The sequence below is a fragment of the Microtus ochrogaster genome, chromosome 10, assembly GCF_000317375.1.
Source record: "Microtus ochrogaster isolate Prairie Vole_2 chromosome 10, MicOch1.0, whole genome shotgun sequence".
Classification (NCBI taxonomy): Eukaryota; Metazoa; Chordata; class Mammalia; order Rodentia; family Cricetidae; genus Microtus; species Microtus ochrogaster.
This window is the reverse complement of record NC_022016.1, coordinates 50,689,197-50,696,453: the sequence shown is the minus strand read 5'-3', so window position 1 is coordinate 50,696,453 and position 7,257 is coordinate 50,689,197. Positions and strand designations below refer to the sequence as shown.

The window sequence follows — 7,257 nt, the reverse complement described above, 5'->3', positions numbered from 1 at the left end:
TCAGTGTGGGCGCTAACGTGCTACTGCGCATGTGTGGAGGTCGGAGGACAGCTTGCAGAAACTGGTTTGTTCCTTCTACGGTGTGGGTCCTGAGGCTTGAACTCAGGTCGTCAGCCTTGTCACTAGGCACCTTTACCCATCCTGTCCTCTCACTAACCCCTTAAACTTATTTTTTTTCTTTTTGGCTTTTCAAAACAGGGTTTCTCTGGGTAACAGCCCCAGCTGCCCTGGAACTCACTCTGTAGACCACCCTGGCCTCGAACTCACTGAGATCTGCTTACCTCTGCCTCCGGAGTGCTGGGATTAAAGGTTCGTGCCACCACCAACTGACTTATTTGTATTTAGTTATTTTTAATTAATAAAACTTTATTTTTATTTAGTTACTTTTCTCTGCGCTGAGTATTGAACCCACGACTGCACACTAAGCATGTGTTCTACTACTGACCGCTCCCAGAAATATTATCTCGCAAAGCCCCTAAGTTTCCTTTTCGGATCCTGAGATGTGAGGTATAAGACGAAGCTTCCACTGGTGCGGGTGTAGTGCCGTGTACTGTGGGACGGAATATGAGGGCTCTGGGAACATCTGTAAGGGTCATGAGGGCTTAGACACGCAGAGATGTCTGCTGTCTGTCCATAACCAAGAAGGGAAGTAGGGTTTCAAGCATTTGCCTCTCTTGGCCTCTGAGCAGCTTTGTTCTGTCTTGACAGTATTTGAATAGACAGAAGCCTGGTTGCCAAGCTGAGAGAGCTCTAAGGAACCCCCATTTGACAGATGGGGAAACTGAGGCAAGGCAAAGACAATGCTGGAACTACAGGCTTGACCTCCCAATGGCTGTGCTCCTTCTCTAGGTGGACTCCTAAGCCTGACAGAGCGGGAGAGTTGTCCACGTGCCCAGTGCCTCTTCTTAGGTAGGGCTGGAGGCCAAATTCCTCAGTATAACGACCAAGCCTCCCACCCCCAGCCTTCTTCCCTCATTCGGTAACATACTCTACTGCCCTGTGTATACCACTTCCTAGCTAGCCTCACCCACAGCTGCCTGGCTTGGCCCTCCCTGCCTCAGCCTCAGGAATTTCCTCTGCCTTTCCCTAGTATTCACACACAAAGCTCCTCCCCAGAGAAAGTTTCCACTTCCTCTGTGAAACTCCCTTCAAGATGGAGGTGTCCCTTCACCTTCAAGAGCTGAGTCTTCCGAGCTGGGGGGCAGATCGGTAGATACTTCCCTCGAAGGCCTTAGGACTTGATTTGCATGCCCTGAAGCACCTAAAACCAGGTGTGGTGGTGCACCCCTGTAATCTCAGCACTCTGGAGAGTTAGAGGTTCAAGGTCATCCTCAGCTACTAAGTGAATTTGAGACCACACTGACCTGCCTAAGACCTTGTCTCAAAACAAAACAAATCGGGCTGGAGAGATGGCTCAGTGGTTAAGAGCATTGCCTGCTCTTCCAGAGGTCCTGAGTTCAATTCCCGGCAACCACATGGTGGCTCACAACCATCTGTAATGAGGTCTGATGCCCTCTTCTGGCCTGCAGACATACACACAGACAGAATATTGTATACATAACAAATAAATAAATAACAAAACAAATCAACAGACAACAGAAGATTGTACCTTCTTTTGTGATCTGGTCTAGGACACCTCTCCAACCTAGCAGAGGGTAGGACATGGGGCTAACAGGTGTCAGGGACCTCTGAAAGGGTGCGTGAGGCTAAGGTGTCCACTTTCACCTCATTGCCAAGCCTTGGCACCAATTGGTCAGGCTACTATGGGCAACCCCTGGTTCTATACTGAGGAGTTGGGGTGCACAAAAAATGTATGGCTGAGAGCGGAGAGGATGTGTTTGAGCTCCTGAAAATATTTGTCTCTTCCAGAGGAAATACCTAAGGAAATGAACAGACCTAGGCAGTGGTGGCCTTTGCTGTCAGTCCCAGAACTCGGAAGGCAGAGGCAGGCAGATCTCCAAGTTTGAGACCAGCCTGGTCTACAGAGTGAGTTCCAGGACAGCCACCCAGGGCTACACAGAGAAACCCTGCCTCAAAAACAAACAAACAGACAAATAAACCAACAAAAACAAACAAACAAAAGCCCTACTAGCCCCCTATCAGAAAAAGGAAATGGAAAAGAAAAGAAAAACAGAAAAAGGAAAGAAAAAAGAGACCCAAACAAGCAGACAAGTTCCCCACTTGGTCTCTGGGTAGCAGGATAAAGGTTTGTAATTATCTTAGTCAGGGTTTCTATTGCACCATGACCAAAAAACAAGCTGGGGAGGAAAGGGTTGATTTGATTTTCACACTTCCACATTGTAGTCCATCACTGAAGGAAGTAGGGACAGAAAGTCAAGGCAGGCAGGAACGTGGAGGCAGGAGCTGATGCAGAGGCCATGAGGAGTGCTGCTTACTGGCCTGCTCTACATGACTTGGTCAGTCTGTTTCCTTATAGCCCAGGGACAGAAACACCTATCATGGCCTGGGCCTTCCCCTCTCAAACATTAATTAAGAAAATGCTTTACAGCTGGATTTTTTTTTTTTGCTGTTGTTGTATTGTTTTGTTTGTTTGTTTTTTGAGACAGGGTTTCTCTGTGTAACAGCCCTGACTGTTCTGGAACTCACTCTGTAAACCAGACTGTCCTTGAACCCACAGAGATCTGCCTGCCTCTGCCTCCAGAGTGCTGGGATCATAGGCATGAGCTACTGCTCAGCTCACAGCCGGAACTTTTGGAGGCATTTTCTCAGCTGACGTTCCCCCCTTGCAGGTGATTCTAGCTTGTTTTAAACTGACAGAAGATTAGCCAGCACGACGGTGAAACAGGAACCAGCAGCTCAGCCTTCACAGGGAATGGGGACAGTATGACAACAACTCAAACACAAAATGACAGAAGCAGCAAAGACGAGCATGTCATGGACGGGTCTAGATAATAGAATCATCAATATGACTTTTGAGCAACTGCACCTGGAATTTTCAAAGACATATAAGACAAGACAGCTGAAATATCAGAACTGGCAAATATAGTCTCCCCCAGCTTTGGTTTTTCGAGACAGAGCTTCCCTGTACTTGTCCTGGAACTAGCTCTTGTCCACCAGGCTGTCCTCAAATGCACAGAGATTTGCCTGCCTCTGCCCCCCCCCCGGTGCTGTAATTAAAGGCCTGTGCCACCACCATCACCCAGCGGAAATACAGAATTATCAGAACCCAGCAGACAGGTTCAACCTCAGATTGTGAGAGGCCATCACAGGACTTACGCACTGTTTCGCAAGTACCTGCTGTGTGCCTGCTACTGGTTTTTGTTTAGGCCTTGGGGACACAGCAGTGAACAGAAAGACACAGTCCCTACTCATGGAACTGACGTTCAAATGGGGAAGACAAAAAAGATTGGCAATTTCAGGTTTCAATAAATATTGAAGAAATCAGGATGCGAGAAGAGAGAAATGGAGAAAGTGCATCCAGACAAGTGGTCAGGACTGGCCACTCAGAGGAACTGTTAATGTTCACACTTAGAGGAGACGCGTAGACACACAGCACCTTAGATGGCTATCCCTTCCCAGTTGTCCAGTTCTTTCTCAAGTGTTGGGGGAGGAGGAGAGGGGCAGGGGACGGACAGGTATCCTTTCTTCCCTCCCCTGCCCTTCTCCTCCTCCCCAACTCTTCTTTGAGACAGGGTCTCACTGTTGAGCCCAGGCTGCCCCTACATTGTGATCCTGCCACCTCTGCCTCTGCCCTGTGAGTGCACGGATTACAGGCCTGTGACATTGTGCCACCAAGCACAGCTGCCAAGTGTTCTTTTATAACTGTCCCCAGGGCCCAGCAGGAGGCCCACACAGAACGAGTACTCACTATGTAGCTTGTTCCCAGATAAGCTGGGATAAAGCAGGGGAGGGCATTGCAAACACACGCTGCAGTGTGATCATGTGATCTACCCTAAGATTTTCATTTTCATGGAGAGGTATGACCCAATAGCACAATGGAGCACTCAAGGTAAATCTTTGCTGTTGCTGCTGCTGCTGCTTTTGAAATGGGATCTCACTCTGGTAGTCTAGACTAGCCTGGAACTCACAACATAGCCCAAGCTGTCCTCAAATGTCTATCAAGGCAAATCATCCATCCTTCCATCCATTCATCTGTCCGTTCGTCTATCCATCCATCCATCCATCCATCCATCCATCCATTCATCCATCCATCATCTTTTTGCTCACTTTCTCTTCCAGTCTATTGTTACTTCCTAGCCTGGGCAAGATGAATGAGAAAGGGACCCTTCCCTTGAGGACTTCATAGGCCACTGCCTACGGAAGAGGCGGGGGCCACTGTAGCTCACAAAACTGAATGGGAAGGTCATCAGGCTTTAAAGTAGAGGATACATCTGCTTAAGGGAGGGAGAAAGACCTGCGATGGTTTCCTGGAGGAGGCACATCTGCGCTGGCTCTTGAGAGAATCTAGAGGAACAACGGGATGTGTCCAGGAAAAGCCCAACCCTTGGGAAGGAGCATGATGTTTGGAAGTCAGGTAAGGCAGAGGGTAGAACTTAGAACACAAAGGCCTCAGGAGCGGTGATAAGCTGGGGGTGACAGGTCTTCATCAGAAATGGCAGGTGACAGAGGTGGCGGCTGTAGGGGTGGCAAAGGGGAAAGGAAGGGCAGAGCTAGTTTTACTCTCAGGGACTCCACAGGCTTGGAGGTCTCCCTCTCTCTGTTCACTTCCTCCCTGAGCTGCCAGCTCCCAGTAAGCTCCTAACCACAAAGGAGCCAGATATGACAAGCATCTTTCAGGAAATGACCAGAAAGTCAATTAGATTCTATCCACTCAAGAGTAGGAACTCAGCCAGTGACAGTGGTGGCGCACACCTTTGATCCCAGCACTTAGGAGGCAGAGGAAGACAGATCTCTCTGAGTTCCAGGACAGCTAGGACTACATATAGAGAAACCCTATCTGGAAAAACGACAAAAAAGAGACTCAGGTCGTGGACGGAATAAAGAGGCAGCCAGTGGAGCGGTGGAGCCCCATTCCAGAAGCAAAGGGAGTCGAGGCAGTGTGGAAGTTAAGCAGACAGCGCTCCATGGTCTCCTAGCCCTCAAGGCTTGTTTGAAGCTGGAGACCCCAGAGAGATTTCTAGGGTCTCAGACAGTGCTTTGAGTGACAGGGGTTGGAAAGTGACTCTGAGGAGAGTTTAGCCACGGTTCTCAACCTTCTCAGTGCTGAGACCTTTAATACAGGTCCTCATGTTGTGGTGACCCCAACCATACAGTTATTTTGCTGCTGCTTCATAACTGTAATTTTGTTACTGTTATGAATCATAATGCAAACATCTGATATGCAGGATATCTGGCATTCTACTCCCAACAGGGTCTCAACCGACATGGCTGTCCTGGGACTCAGAGATCCCCCTGCCTCTGCCTCCAGAGTGCTTGGATTAAAGGTCTGAGCCACCACTGCCTGGCAAGAAATATTTTTGCAAACATCTATACAGGTATTTTCATATGTACTTTGCACGTTAACCTCTCTTAAGCACCCGTGACCCTGTATCGGGTAGGCTTTATCTTCATTTTACACCTGAAGGAAATGAGATGTCTGGCCAGGCTGGCTTTGACCTCACAGAGATCCGCCTGCTTCTGTGCTGGGTTTAAACACGTGGGCCACCACCGCCCGGGCTCTAGTAATTTATTTTGTGTGTACATGTGGGTAGTGTCTGTGTGGGAGTCAGAAGACAGCTCCAGAAGTCGTTTTTTCCTGCCATGTGTGCCCCAGTGACAGAACTCTGGTCGTTAAGCTTGGCGGCCAGCGCCTTAACCCGCTGAGCTCCGGGAGTGGAAATTTACAAACTAGGAGTGGGTATGTTACCCAATTCCTACAGGGTATCATCTAGTCCATAAGTTAGAGAAGAAACTGAGATTTAAATATTTATTAACTGATTCCGTCCAATTCATCTCTGAATGATCAGATGGGGAAACAAAAGAAAGGTTACGTCCCCAAGATTAATTTAACTCAGTATTGATTCGGACCCAGAGGCTCCCAGCAAAGCTCTGTGACCTCTGACCTTACAGAGCAGTGCATTCTGGGACCTGAAGTATCCCGAGCGGCTCGGGCACGGTCGGCTACAGCCGCTGTCGTTGCCCACTGATTCGTCAGCGAGCCTCTCGGAGTTAGCCAATGAGAAGTGCTCGCGAGTCCCGGTCGCCTGGGTAACCCCGAGACAACAAGATGGCGGCGCCGCGGGACGGCTCGCTGGCCCCGTGGTGAGTCTCAGCTCCAGGCATTTCTGCCCCGCCAAGTCCTCCCGCAGGCCAGGGCCCTCGCCCCGACTTTACGGACTCGCGGTCTGCGTGCCTCGGCTCAGGAGGGGCGTGGGGATCCCGCTCACGGTGTCCGCGCGTGGAGGCGGAGCAGAAGGCGGGCGCTCGGGGCGGAGTTTGGGCGCGCAGCCACCTGGCAGTCACTGTGCCCAGGGTGTCTCCAAGCTCGGTCCCCTAGAGAGGCACAGGACGTGTTTGTAACCCTCACCTGAGGCGACAACCGTACCCTGACAACCTTCATCGGTTGTGGCGGGCTGAGGCAGGAGGCCTGCGACTGTGAAACCCATCTCTGGCCTTTTAGGGCAATTCAGCGAGACCTTGCCTCAAATTTTAAAAAAGTAAAGCAAGGCCAGGTTGATTGTGCAGGCCTTTAATCTCAGCACTCTAGAGGCAGAGGCAGGAGAGGATCTCTGAGTTTGAAGCCAGCCTGGCCTACGTAGTGAGACTCTATTTTTAAAAAACAAATAACTGAACAAAATAGAAGGCTGGGGCTGGGGCTCTGCAGACCTGTAATCCTAACCACGCAGGAGGCAGGAGCAGGAGGGCCACGTGTTCAAAGCCAGCCTGGACTTAAGAGTCCATTCAGGGCCACAGTGGGCAAAGACCTCTCTTTTTCTGTATATATAATTTTATTCATATATGTAAGTTGTCTGCATGTATTTGTCTGTACCACGTGCATGCCTGGTGTCGGAGGAAGCCAGAAGAAAGCATCAGATTCCCTGGAACTGGAGTTACTAGGGGGTTGTGAGCTATCACGTGGACGCTGAAAACCAAACCCGGGCTTTCTTCAAGAGCAACAGTTGCTCCTAACCTCCGAGCCATTTTTAAGTCCAAGATTTTATCATTTAAAAAAAAAAAAAGACCATAGATGTAGTAGCTCAGCAATGTAGCGCCTGTGTAGCATGTGTGAGGCCCTGGGCTCACTCTCCAGTGTCACGCCCACCTCGACCAGCAAGGAAGACGCAACACCGGAGCTCT

At 49.8% G+C, this 7,257-nt stretch overlaps 1 protein-coding gene across 1 annotated transcript in view; it reads left to right on the top strand.

The window, feature by feature from the left end:
- The first annotated feature begins 6,182 nt into the window (after positions 1 to 6,182).
- Positions 6,183 to 7,257, top strand: part of Ubxn11 (UBX domain protein 11) — a 27,452-nt gene continuing 26,377 nt past the window's right edge. The window contains exon 1 of the mRNA XM_005353081.2: positions 6,183 to 6,222. The gene's annotated coding sequence lies outside the window, so the exon portion shown is untranslated. The remainder of the gene's footprint in view (positions 6,223 to 7,257) is intronic.